Here is a 13,690-nt window from a genome sequence, read left to right on the forward strand (position 1 = left end):
GTTAAACAGCCAAAAGAACATTAATTTTTGCTGTTGATCTATGTCGTGTATACATTTTAAAATACATTTTTTTCATTGAGTTTTAGACATTATAGCCATAGGATATCTTTTTTTTTAAAAAAAAATCATTTTTAATAAAAATAAAAACCTGGCTAGCCACACTACAAACCAGACTGGAAACATGTTTTTTCTTTAGAAACTTGCCAAAGCAAAAAGATACACTGGAAACACAGCCAACCAGTACCTTGCACAGAAGCAACGGAAAACTTCAAACTTTTAATAATAAATAACCAGGCATGGTTAGAAATAAATGCATCTGGGTATAAATTGCTCCTATACCCCGAGGCTGTCCCCCTCTCCCCTCGTCACTTGGCTTCGCAGTGGTTGTTACCCCTGTTTACAAGCAGGAAAACGGAAGCCGCCGATCCAAACCCACTCTTCAAGCCCAGCGCTTGCTCTCTCGCTGGCTATGGCTGAGAGAAGACAACCCAGCAAACCGGGACCCCGGGCATCGTCATGCCCGGAGTCCTCGGGCGACTTCTTGGGAGACGCTCCAAACTCAACAAGCCGACGAGGCAGCGGGGCTGGAAAGCGGCTCTTGAGTTTCCTTCGGAGTCACCTCGCCCTGCAACTTCCCCGATGGCGAAGAAGCCCGCTCCCCGCCCTTAATCTCCCGCGTTCGCCCCGTTGCTCCAGAAACAGACACCAAAAGAGACTCGCAGGTTCCTTTCTCACCGCTCCCGACATCGGTGAAACACCCACCCTGAGGACTTCAGATCCGCGACCGGAGAGCGCCAAATTCTCTACACCAGCCCCCTCCTGGCTGCAAGAAAGCCTTTCCTTTCTTCGCCCCTCTGCGGGCATCTTACATACCCCACCGAACCGTCCGGGAGCAGAGCCCTTCCCCGGCACAATCTCCTGGGGACAAGTCAGCTCCCCCCCCCCCACACACACACAGAAACACATTTTCTTCTCATCGCCAAGCCCCACTTTAACCCCCCTCAAGCCCGAGGACGCCCCCCTGTGGAAGAGGCGACACGTCCAGGGTCGGAGGAACTAAGACTGCCCTGCAAACTCTTTCACTAAGAAGCAAGCATTCCTCACTGGAGACCCGCTACTTCCTCTCCGCCCCTTGCATGTGGGAATGCACTCACCGCCCCCGGGAAAAGCCGCCGAGCGCGTCTTCTGCTCCGCGTCTCTCTTGCCTTCCCCAGCTCACACTCAGCTCGCGGCCGCCATTTTGATCTCTGTCTGGATTTGAAGTAGAAACCAGCCTCCTCAAAGAGCTGGAGCCAGTCCGGCAAGCGCGTAGTCATCTGGGACTTGTAGTTCACCAGTTTCCGCACCAAAGGGACACCCGGCTCGAAAAGCCTCTGCGACTGCCTTGCCACGCCTGAGTTCTCTTACGCCGCAATGCCCTTTGGGGTTTGTAGTCACTAAGCAATAATGTTCGTCCTGGCTTCTCCAAATCTTTGTGTAAGAACGCTTTGGGAAAAGCGTGCGAACTAATCCTCTGCGTTCTTGGACATGCGCCAAAATTAATTTGTTGGTTATATATTTTGTAAATGCCTGAGGCTTTTAAAAGAGGTGTGCGTTGGAATGAAAGTGTAAAAATTTACACCTAATTAATACCTTTACATTCCAAAAAGTTTAATAGAACTAAATATTAACATCAACTTTAAAGCTAGAAATTTCTAAATTCAAATTATCAGATAAAAATTCACGAATCTTCATTATTTTCACTCTAGATATCTCACTGTCTAGTAGTTAAGGTGATGGATTAGCCTACTTCATAGGACTATTCATATTTTTTGGTATGGAAAGAAGTCCAACAAATGTTTTATACATCACCTTAGGCTTTTGGAGGAAAGGTGAAATATAAATTCACAAATATTCCCCAAATTCTACTATTAATTCACAGTTTACACCTACATTATGGTATTAGGGATGAATTCTGATAATCCTGATTGTTCTTTTTATCTTGAGTCCAAGAAAAATTAGATCAAATCTCATCAAAATCTCAGGTTGCACTATACAGTAGTGGCCAAAATTGTGGAAACTTTTGGGAAAAGTGTACAGTAGAAATGCCACCTTTGGTTAAGTTTCCACCAATTTTTCTTCTAATTTCTTTATAACTGTAGCCTTGTTCACTTAATACTACTATTTTACATCGCTTTCTGGGCAACCAGTCAACTCTTTGCACCATTACTTTAATGTTATTGCGTTTTACAAGCTCACTAAATGAAAGAACACAAAAAAACCCTCAACCACTTGATAGCGATCACATAACACACTGACAAATGTCCTCTCAGCTTCAATACATGACATCAATAACTGAATCCTACTGTGATCTGATTGGCTCATTGCCAAAACAAGATGACACCTGATTGGCTCTCTAAACACTCAGATGAAGAAAAGCTACCTGATATTAACCTAAGCAAGCTGTGCTTTCTTTTTCTGGTTATTTGGCTATAACTTTTCATAGACCGCAGTACAGATAATTGAACAAACTTTGTTGCATTACATTCTTGATTAAATTATCTTTCCATTGATATATAATTTTATGGTACTACTCCCCCAAAAAAGTGGTGTTATTAACCACCAAACCTCAAAAATACACTTTTCCCAAGAGTTCCACAATTTTGGCCACTACTGTACAATTCATGGTATTGATGTACTCTAAAAACATGATTGCAAGTCATAGATTCCTATAATATCCAATTTTAACCACTCCACAAATACGTAGATTAAATCTTCAAATATTCTCAGCCAGAAGGCATCAGGTTGGGAAAGTATGAAAGCCATCAGTAGATTTCATCATTTGCCATAGATTTCATAATTTAAAAAAAAACCTTCTGAACTCTTTCTCTTCAAATCCAGGAGTCCAGCTAAGAATTACCAACCATCACAGCCAAAAGTCTAGAAATGTGGATGGACAAAAACGTAAGGAGAATCATGATGCAAAACCCAACTTCTTTTCCCCTCACAGTCAAGTTTATTTTCTGTTGAAATAATGGCAGGTCCTTTGTTTCACGTTCCCTCAAAAGAGATTGATTAGATTCTTCAAAATATATCAATACATTCTAAATTCACCATCATAAATATACTTACTAATCAATTTCATGCAATGAACATCAATACAAATTTATAAGAAACAAATGTATGTTAAAACCCATTCCCCATTTGTATTTCAGCATGCTAACTTTTTTAAAAAAATAAAAAGACGACTTTACCTGGCGTGCGATGAATTAAGGTTCCTTAATTTGTTGTCTTAATACACATGTTAATGTTAAATGAGTCACACCCAATTTTGTGACCTTTTTATCACTGTTGTTAAGTGAATCACTGCAGCCGTTAATTGAATCAGGCAGTTGTTAAGTGAATCTGGCTTCCCCCCCCCCTTTTGTTTGTCAGAAGCCAGCTGGGAACATTGCAAAGGGGGTTCACATAATCCTGGGATGCTGCAACTATTGTAAATATATGTTGGTTGCCTGAATTTTGATCACATGACTGTGGGGATGCTGTGATAGTCATAAGTGCAGGGACTGGTTGTAAGTAACATTTTTCAATGCCGTTGCAATTTTGAATCGTTAAATGAATGATTGTTAAGTCAAGGACATCTATATCAAGAAAAAGCAATTGGGGAGGGAGCATTCAGCTGAAGTATCCTGGAGGGAGTGCTGGTTAACAAAAAAAATAAAGGGTAATTTAAGGGAACATGACAGAAGTTTATAAATATGTAAATGGAGAGAAGAATTGCATTCTAATCAAGTATGATATTGCAACCTGAGATAACAGATAAGATTGCACCCACCCAATTCCACTTACATAAGCAAAATGGACTAACAGTTTTATTTTACTTCCAGTGCTGAAGGTAGGCCAGTATTCTTGTCTGCACCTAAAAATAGCAGGTTAGTTTAGGTGAGGCAAGACAAACCATGTGTCATGCTTCACAGACTGGAATGAAGTCTCAGGGTAAACCTCTCCAAGGGCTGCTTTTGCTGACAGTTTCTACTGACTGACGCAGTTACTTCTCTCTACTTAATGGCTGATGTCCAGGAAGCATCTCCTGCTCTTTAAAGACCAAAAAGATATAGATTCAGATTTGGTAACACTAAAAATAAACACAGTGTAACTAAGAGGAATTAATTAGTTGTGACTCATTTGATTTCAACTAGCTTACCCAGGATATGCCTGCATTTGGATCAAACCTTTTGGCCTTGACAAAAGGAACAAGGAAGGAAATGTTGCAGAGAGAAAAGCTACAACAGTAACTGGGTTTTATAAGTCAGGTTAAGCCCTCATACATTTAACAAACCACAACTGGGAAGATTTGCACAATGTATTAAGTCAAAACTAGAAAAACCAATTTTGTCTTTAGAATACATATGAATCTAGTCTATGTATAAGAGATAAATCAGGAGGAGTTGGGATATGGCTTTGCTGGCCACAAGCACCAAAGGATATGCTATTTGCTCAATCACAGCTCTTCTGTATTAATATATCAATCAAGTAAGGAAAAAGCTCCAAGATATATCCAGTTTTTCATTGTCATAATATAAAAAAGATTTGAGACTCTAGAAAGGGTGCAGAGAAGAGTAAGAAAGATAATTTGGGGGGCTGGAGGCAAAAACATACAAAGAACGGTTGTGGGAATTGGGTATGTCTAGTTTAATGAAGAGAAGGACTAGGGGTGACATTATAGCAGGGTTCCAACATATGAAACGCTGCCACAAAGAAGAGGGGTCAACCTATTCTCCAAAGCACCTGAAGGAAGGACACAAAGCAATGGATGGTAACTAATAAAGGAAAGAACCAATCTAGAACTAAGGAGAAATTTCCTGACAGTTACAGTAGAATAATTAATCAGTGAAACAACTTGCCTTCAGAAATTTTACAATATTTCTGACCTTTATCTGTCTAACATCCATTTAAGTATTAAAAGATAACTATCATCTTCATCTCAGTTGTCTTTTTTCAAAACTAAGCATACTTCAGTCTTTCTTCATAGGGATGTTTCTAATGGCCTGATTATTTTTGTTGCCCTCTAAACCTGTTCCAATTTCTCTGAATGCTTAATGTGTGAAACTAGTAACTAAACACAATACTTGAGGTCATGTTTCACCAAAGCAGAACAGAGTGAACTGATTGCTTTTCATGATTTGGAAATTATGCTTCTTTTGAAACTGCATTTACCTTTTTTGCAATCACATCACATCACTGTATCATACAGTAGTTTTCAGTTTCCCAACTTATATCTGTGCATTTGATTTTTGTTTCCTAAATTAAAAATTTGACACTGTTAAATATCATTTTGCCATTTGCAACCCCTTTACTGAGCTTTATTTCTGATTGCAACAGCCTTAGCTAATTCCTCCAGCTCTTTATCCAAACAATTAATGAAAATACTGAAGAGCAGAGGGCCAAGAAATAATCATTTGATGTGCTATTTGATACCTCTCTTCAATTTGGTGAGGAAAAATTATTGAGCATTCCCTCAGTGCAGGGGTCTTCAACCTGTGGGCCATGGCCTGCTAGTGGGCCATGAGAGTTTTGCAACAGGCCATGGAAATGACTGGTGAGTGTGCGCACACACATCCTCACATGAGCAGCCAGTGAGCACATAAGCGCATACTCCATTTGCATGAGCAGCAGGCCCATATACATGCCACTCACATAAATGGGGTTGCACACGATTGCACACTTGCCGACCTCTCGTACAGAACCATTCCTATCCTGTCCCCCCTGCAGGTCCACAAAGATGGAAAGGTTGGGGAACTCTGCCTTAGTATAAATTTTGAAGTGAAATGTTTCTACCTAATTGCCATGTTATTCAGCCACTTAACTAGCTTGCTAATGAGCCTATCAGTGAATACTGTGTCAACTGTTTGATTGAACTCAAGATATATATACTACAATTACAGCATCCCCCAATCCTGCTAAGAAATTTACCCAGGCAAAATATAATATTAATCTGGAAAGATTTGTTTTTGACACACCCATGATGATTTCTGAAGATTAGCACATTGTTTTCAAATACTTACAGATTGATCTATTTCTGACCTTCCCTAGAATCTTCCCAGGTACCATGGTAATGTCAGACAGACAACTCCTTCTTTTCCTTTTGGAGTGAGGGAAGTTAGCCCAGAGAAGGAAATATTAAAAGGGCAGAAAAATATATTTTTCCTCAAAAGGATTTTTTAAAACCAAACCTGGCCCCAAATCTATCTCTCTGCCCCAAGCAAGAGCTAGCCCCATACAAATGCAGATATAAATCCATCAGAAAGTTGAAGCCAGAGCACTCAAGAAGACAAAGAGAAAATCTGCATGCCCTACCCAAACTCTAGGAGTCATTAGCCCCATCACCTGGGAAGCAGGATATAATAATAGGATTAAACCAGATATCAAGGCCTAGAAAAACACTCAGAAACAGCCTCAAGGTTCATGCCACAGGAACAGGAAACTATTCCAAATAAGGCTAGAGGGGGTATAAAAACCTACTGCTCATGTGCTTAACTCCTCTTTCCTCTCCTCTGCTTTTTCTTGCAAGGACCATTTTTCTGCTTCTTCAATAAACTGTAAACTTCTTCCCAAAGCAGTCGCCATGTTGCTTATTTATCCCCGGCTTGGATGAACCAGGATGAAGACTTACTTTTGAGGATATGGATAACATTTGCTTTCTTCAGCCATGTAGGACTTAATCAGATCTCCAGGATTTAAAAAATAATGCCTAAAGTTTTGGCCTTTAGAAAGCTCCTTTGCTAAAATCTTAGAATCTTAGAGATTTAAACCAATTCATAATGAAGAAATATTCTGCTGCTATCATTGTCAAGCTTAAGTCCTGCACTTTCAACTTGCTCTTCACAGTTTCCTGGCGGATCACATTGCTTTATGCTGGAAGAAACTGAACCAAAGTAGATGAATAGCAATATCATTTATTTATTTGTTTGTTTATGCTGTCCATCTTACTATTCAGAGTGACTCTTGGCAGCTTATAATAGTATAGAAGCTTAAATAGAAAAGCATTTATAGAATTAAAATTTGCAATAATTAAATGTTAAAAATAGTTTACATCAGAGTTACCTTGAAGTAAGATGGGTGGCCTATAAATTTTATAAATAAATGATAAAAAACATGGATGGTTCAGGGGTGGGCTTTTGTTTCTCACTCAATCAACCATTTCCAGGGTAGCTATGCTTCTGGTATGCTTTTGTACCACATACTGATGATTTCAGTTGTATTTGACCATTATAAAAATGATATTAAAATCAATATATCTTCTTTGACTCAAGATTGATTCCTTATTACTTAAGAGTTCCACATAGTTTTATTGATAGCAGTATTGATATGACTGGCCACAGTCTTTTTCCAGGATATTTGTTCAACTTCACAGACTTGCCATTAGCTCTGGATTTTCCTGGATCATCCAAGTACTAGAGCTATGCCTGACATTGCGTCCAGCTTAGATCATTGCCCAGTGATGCCATCTGCCAGAAAAATATAGGAAATATTTTTGGGTGGCGGGGTGGTAATCATGGCAGTATCAGAGAAAGGTAATAGAACAATTTCTATTTCAAACATAACATTTTAAAAAAAGCAAAACTAAAAAATTCTGGGATATTTCTGGCCTTTTCATTCTCTGCACCAGGATAAACAAACAATGGTCACAGTATCCCCACAATCACATGATCATAATTTCTTTATTTAAAAAAAAATTGGTCACCCATCTTACTCCAAGGTAATTCTGGGCGACTTATGACATTGCAGTGTCCTATGGACACATCAAGGAAAGTCAATAGAAAAACCAACAGTAGGTTGCACATAGTGATGTGACATTGTACTTCACAATGTTGTGCAAGTCACTTAACAATGGCAACCTAAAGAAAAATGTAGAAGTTCCATTGCTACATTTTACAACTGCATTGCTTAGTATAGGAAATTACTTCCAATTACTGTCATTAAGTAAGGACTATCTGTATATCTTTTCAAAGTATTATGCACATTGTTTCAACTTATGTTTCAGTGTCCTTTGAATTACCACCTTTTCAATTACTCTCACATGTGGAGATGATATTTTTATAGGTGGTCCCAGAAGATAGGAGCTGGGAGGAAAGGGTTAGGAGTTTTCTGCATCACTTTGTTGTATCATGTGGTTGTCTTCATTTTCAGTTTTCAACTCATTGCTCAGCATCTGAGTTGACAACATAAACGGGAAGCAAGGATTTTTCTACCCCACCTGCTAAGGTCCACTGCAGATATTCTTCTGAAGTTCTTTGCTGTTCTTTTTTTTTTTTTCATCCTGAACATTGAGCTCTAGACAAACGTCAGTAACTCACTGCTCCCCTTTTATCTAATAAAGTGTAATTCCTGTCCACCATGAAAAATATTCCACAAACATTATAGTTATACAATCCCAGTCTCATAGATTTTAGTACAGTATTGGGTTTTTGGATTTTTAGGCTGATGCCTTAACCACTACACAAACTGGCTCTCTTATAAACCTCTCTTACACAAACACTTCACTCCAACTTCCCAGGGCAGATCCTCTATCCTTATAGACATTACAGGAAGAAAGCAGTGTTCATTTATATTAGCAAAAACATCAAAAGAAAAACAGTTAGTACCTTTGCCTCCAACAGATTTTATTCAAAGGCATCAGGTTCCCCCCCCCCCACGAAAAGTTCATAAAATCCTTAGCCTTTGAATAAAATGTGTCTGTCGGAAAAGGAGCTAGGTTGTCCTGATCTTTGTGCCACCTCTGTTATTATGAATTGCATTTCGAGTGAAAATTATTAGCCTAGGATTGCCGATGGCGCTCTCAATACCCTTTTCTGACCGCTCTGCAATGGTCCGAATAGAAGAAAAGAAAGCATGTGTGTCTGTGTGTGCGCGCGCGCGCGTGTCTTTTTCTCTCTTCCCGTTTACAGCGTTCAGGATGATTAACAGAAAGAAGGATAATACAGTACTATGACACTGCCCTAGCCCTAATACGAACGCTTTCTGACAGGAAACCAAGGATAGCGCGGATTCCGTTTTATCTTTAAGCCCTGCTCCGCCCCTCATTCCTCGGTTACCGTGGCAACCCCCAAAGTGGAGAGGGAGGCGGAGAGTTGCGATCGCTATTCTCCCTCTCGAGGCTCCATCTCGGTCGTTTGGCACCTAGCTCCTTTCGGGTAGAGCGCGGTCCCTGCCTCCCCCAAAGTCAGGTCCATAATGACCACCTGCAGGTGGGAAGGGAGCTGCTTGCGTTTGTGTGAGGGAAGGAATGTCAGTTAAATGCAGTACTTGGGTCGGGGAGACGCATGGTAGGAATAGTGGATTAATGGAATAAACCATGGTTTGAGTAATCGTGATTAAGCATGCAGCGAAAACATAGCCCCAGTTATCTTCTGACCTTGTTCCTCCTTTAAGTTCATGGCCCTGAAATTCTAATTAAAGTCAAGACTTGTGGGATAAAGGGAATAAGGATGAAATCTGAACCTTTTCTTTTGTTTGCACTCACCTTCATTGGTTTTGTGTCTCATCTATGTCTCTTGGAGCAAAAGGTAAACTCTACAGCATTTTTTCCTTCTACATCTACAATATCCCTCTAAGATCAGTTAGGGAAAAAGATATAGACCATCTCCAGGCCATTCAGTGAGCTTTCCTGATTGAGTGTGGACTTCACTGGTAGTCTCTTGAATTCTAGTCTGTAGAACTGTTGAAGCTCAGGAAAATGGAGACTGGGGGGACAGCCTCATGGCCTTCTGAAGTTTTGGATTCACTTCTTAACATTTCTAATTAAGATGGCCAGTGGCAAGGAATGATGAGGTTGTATTCCTAACATTTTGCAGGTTTTGGTTCCTTGCTTTTGAGGAAGTCTGGTGGGCGTGAATAACCAAAGATAACATTTTTTTCCTCCTGGTAAACTACCAAGTCTGGGTCTGTAGATTGTATAGTTTTCATTATTTCCTGTTTTGTATCTTTTCCTGGTATTCTGGTGAAGTAATGCCATTAAAAAAAGTTCAAAGAATCATGCACCTCGGTTCTAATTTACATGAAAGCTGTAACATGACCACTGAAGTAAAGACAAGAATAGAGAAAGCTCGAACAGCATTCTTCAAAATGAAAAAAAGGCTTCTGCAGTCACAACATAAGCCTAAGATTGAAAATCAGATTTGTCAGATGTTATATTTTTTCTATCCTGCTCTATGGAGTAGAGAGTTGGTCTCTGACAGAAGGCCACCTGAAGAGACTAGAAGCATTTGAAATGTGGATTTACAGGTGGCTGTTACGTATAAACTGGGTTGACAAGATCAGAAATGAGGAAGTGATAAGCCGCCTGGGAAAGCCAAGGGAAATCATCAAAACAATTAAAAAATGAAAGTTAGAATATTTCAGACATGTGATGCAACACCCAGAAAAATATGGCATACTCCATTTAATCCTCCAGGGAAAGATTGAAGGCAAATGAGGTCCAGGCAGAAGAAGAACATCGTGGCTTCAAAATCTAAGGGACTGGTTTGGACAAAACTCAGCAGCACTTTTTCATGCGGCTGCTGATAAAACAGGATCGCTAACGTTACGGATATGGCACAAGAGGAAAAGAAGAAGAAGAAGAAGAAGAAGAAGAAGAAGAAGAAGAAGAAGAAGAAGAAGAAGAAGAAGAAGAAGAAGAAGAAGAAGAAGAAGAAGAAGAAGAAGAAGAAGAAGATTAGCTCAACTGCCTTAATTAAAAGTTAGCAGCTCTTCTTACAATGTATACATTAGAACCCAGGAGGAAATAAAACAATCTATAATTTAGTGCAGATTGGAAAATAGTTTGGTGCTTAGCCAACCAACTTAAAGATTTGTTTTTAGCCAGACTCCTGATAGCACTGATATCTAGGAGTCTGTTTTTAAAAAGTCTCTTGCCTGGGAAGCTGTTGAGAGTAAATGCTGTGTAGAAAACCCATACTGTGGAATAACTTTGATAAATCTGCTCATCCAGAAATTGGGCTGAACCATACTTATCTGTTCTGCTAAGCATCTTTTGGAAAGTCGTTCAGGGTCCATAAAGTGGATCTTCTGCTAGTATATGAAAACTAATTATTAAATGACTATGTATGGAATGGATATCTGTTTCTACTCTGACTGCAGGGGCAGATGTGTACTTATCAGTTCCCAATAACCATCTTAAAAATTGGTTCAACTTGTTGAGGAAGGATAAAACCCGGCAATTCTACACCATAGTTCAGCATTGGGAGTTTGGTTTTAATTTAGTAAAGTAGTCCTTGATTTACAACCATTCATTCAGTCACCTTTCAAAGTTACAGTGGCACTAAAAAAAGTGTCATGGCCTTTTTTCCTACTTACAACTGTTGCAGCATATCTATAGTCATGTGATCAAAATTCAGAGGCTTGGCAACTGGCTCATATTTATGACAGTTGCAGTGTCCCAGGGTCATGTGATCACCTTTTGAACCTTCTGACAAGCAAAGTCTGACAGGTGCAATGATTCAGTTAACCAATATGGCAAGAAAGGTTGTAAAATGAGGCACAGCTCATTTAACAAATATCTCACTTAGCAACATAAATTTTAGGCTCAATTGTCATAATTCAAGGACTACCTGTATTGCAGCTCGTAGACCATAGTTTAATTTAGTGTGTTGTATGAACATAACTAGTCAACAGGGAACCTAGAGCTCATGGAAAATTGCTGTTTAAGACTTTTAGGTATATGTGTAATTGAACTACCTTTCCATCCTATTTTAAAACTAGATTATAGGCCCTGAGTCCCTTGTAATGGCTTCATTTTTTTCTCTCATTACCAAAATTAGTTTTCTGTGAGTCAATTTTTTGGCTATTTCCAGTTCTGAAACCAGTTCCAACCAGTTCTAGATTATGCAGTTTACTAATGTTTAAATTCTTTTTATAGTTCCTTCTTTCCCTGGAATAATTTTTTTCTGTCTTGATCAGCTTTGTTTTAGCAGTTCACTAGTACCTTAGTTTTCTCTGATCATGTGACAGGCCAATGTCATAGGTTCTATACAATACTTCTTATTTCTGTTCTTTGGTACATACCCTTGCTTCTATGTTCAACTTTTCCCTCTTCAAGCTATGTTTATTCAAAATGCTTTGTGACTTTTTTAAGGGCAGAAATAGGCAATATTTTTGGTTTAAAGGCTTATCTGGAAGAGTGAGAGTAAGTTATGATGTCTTAAAATGGCTGCTGGGGATTGCTTTTTCATAAACAATGAAAAGGGCAGTTACAAAACATCAGTTTATTAGATGTTATTTCCTGGTTTCTTTTTGTTTTGTTTTTTGATTCTCTTTACATTTCCCACCCTCTCATTGGCACAATTTCAAACAAAGCAATAAACTGAAACCATTGATAGTTTTATTTCCTAAAAGTACTTGTGGGACTTCTATAAGAGTCAGAAGCATTGTTGTAAATACTGTAAGGTTTGCTTTGCAGCATGCCAGCTTCTCATTTAGGAAACAATCGTATAACATAACTAAAATAATGAGCAGTAGCGATGGGATAATAGAAATGTCGTAGGCGCTACATTGATCACTTACATAAAGGTAACAATTAACCATTTTTTCCTCTGCAGGTGAAATTTGAATCACAAGAGAATTGTACAGTACAGGTTATCCTCGACTCACGACCACAATTGTGCCCAAAATTTCTGTTGTTAAGTAAGATATTTGTTAAGTGAGTTTTGCCCTATTTTATGACTTTTCTTGCCTCAGTTGTTAAGTGAATCACTGCAATTGATAAGTTAGCAAGCCATTTGTTAAGTGAATCTGGCTTCCCTGTTGACTTTGCTTGTCAGAAAGTCGCAAAAGGTGATCACATGACCTTGGGACATAGTAACAGTCATAAATATGAACCAGTTGTCAAGCATCTGAATTTTGACCACATGAGGATCGTGAGGATGCTGCAAAGGTCTTAACTGTGAAAAACGGTCATAAGTCACTTTTTTCAGTGTCATTGTAACTTTGAACGGTCATTAAATGAACTATTGTAAGTCGAGGACTTCCTGTATAAACTCTCCCTAGCATGAATGCTCCAGACCAAATTGAGCCCTTTCTCATTTAAACAACCTGCACTGATTGTTAAAAAAACCCACAAGGACTTTAGATATGGCTTTCCATCTATAAACCAGTATTCTAGTGGGTCCCCGTATAAGTATATATTTTATCACTACTATCACATAAGTAGGATGATAAATTGAATCCTATGTGCTATATCTGTCCCTTTTTATATACTTCATAGCTTTCTTTTATGTGATGATCTTAACTTTTACATTTTTTTAAAGTCAGAATTTAATTATCTAAAAGACACCATTAAGAGTTATACCAGTTTCCTGGAGTACCACAGCAACAGACTAATCAGTTTGCTTGAATCTAAGGATTTAGACTCAAGGCTTTTAACATATGTGTTTCTCAAACACTTTTAAGGAGAAAGAACTGACTGTGATTACATAAAAATATTTTTCTTCATAAGCAAGGAAAGTTAACCTTTCCACACTATCAAAAATTAGTTTACATAATTTTTAATAATCCAAATACTCATTAATGTTCTCAGTTGTTGGCTGAGATGATGAGATCTGTCTTTTTAAGAGTAATTATATCATATGACAGAATTGTGAGTCCAAATGAAATAATTATAACTGTTCACTGCTTTTGAGATAAGAGGTCAAAAACAAAGTCAGCAATAAAAAAC

At 38.7% G+C, this 13,690-nt stretch overlaps 1 protein-coding gene across 1 annotated transcript in view; it reads right to left on the bottom strand.

Moving 5' to 3' along the window:
- Window positions 1-1,313, bottom strand: part of NCOA3 (nuclear receptor coactivator 3) — a 93,343-nt gene extending 92,030 nt beyond the window's left edge. Inside the window, 1 exon segment of the mRNA XM_039351247.1 lies at window positions 1,155-1,313. The gene's annotated coding sequence lies outside the window, so the exon portion shown is untranslated.
- Window positions 1,314-13,690: the final 12,377 nt, after the last annotated feature.

The sequence above is a fragment of the Crotalus tigris genome, unplaced genomic scaffold (assembly GCF_016545835.1).
Source record: "Crotalus tigris isolate CLP2741 ecotype Arizona unplaced genomic scaffold, ASM1654583v1 scf7180000018371.15429387391:27106975, whole genome shotgun sequence".
NCBI lineage: Eukaryota > Metazoa > Chordata > Lepidosauria > Squamata > Viperidae > Crotalus > Crotalus tigris.